Below are 226 nucleotides of genomic sequence, written 5' to 3'. Positions count from 1 at the left end.
TAACTCTTTCTCCAACTTTGGTCAGTACAAGGCAGGATTAGCTTGGAGACTTTTTCTAATCGAGGGCACACTTACAGAACAGGGACATGTAAGTAGTTCTTTTGGAGGTTATGGTGAACTTTTAGTCTTATGGTGTTTTATTATTGCTTGTTGATTTTGTTCTATTCTTGAAACTGTTTTTAACTCCTTGCTACTGTACCACTTTGAGATTTCAATTGAAATGTAA

General features: G+C 35.4%; 1 protein-coding gene across 1 annotated transcript in view; it reads left to right on the top strand.

The window, feature by feature from the left end:
- The window catches only part of helz (helicase with zinc finger), a 66,066-nt gene that overhangs the window by 32,308 nt on the left and 33,532 nt on the right, over positions 1 to 226 (top strand). The gene's annotated exons all lie outside the window — the stretch shown is intronic.

This window comes from Etheostoma spectabile, chromosome 2, assembly GCF_008692095.1.
Source record: "Etheostoma spectabile isolate EspeVRDwgs_2016 chromosome 2, UIUC_Espe_1.0, whole genome shotgun sequence".
Taxonomy (NCBI): Eukaryota; Metazoa; Chordata; class Actinopteri; order Perciformes; family Percidae; genus Etheostoma; species Etheostoma spectabile.
Note: the sequence above shows the minus strand (reverse complement) of the source record. Positions and strands in the feature narration are given on the sequence as shown.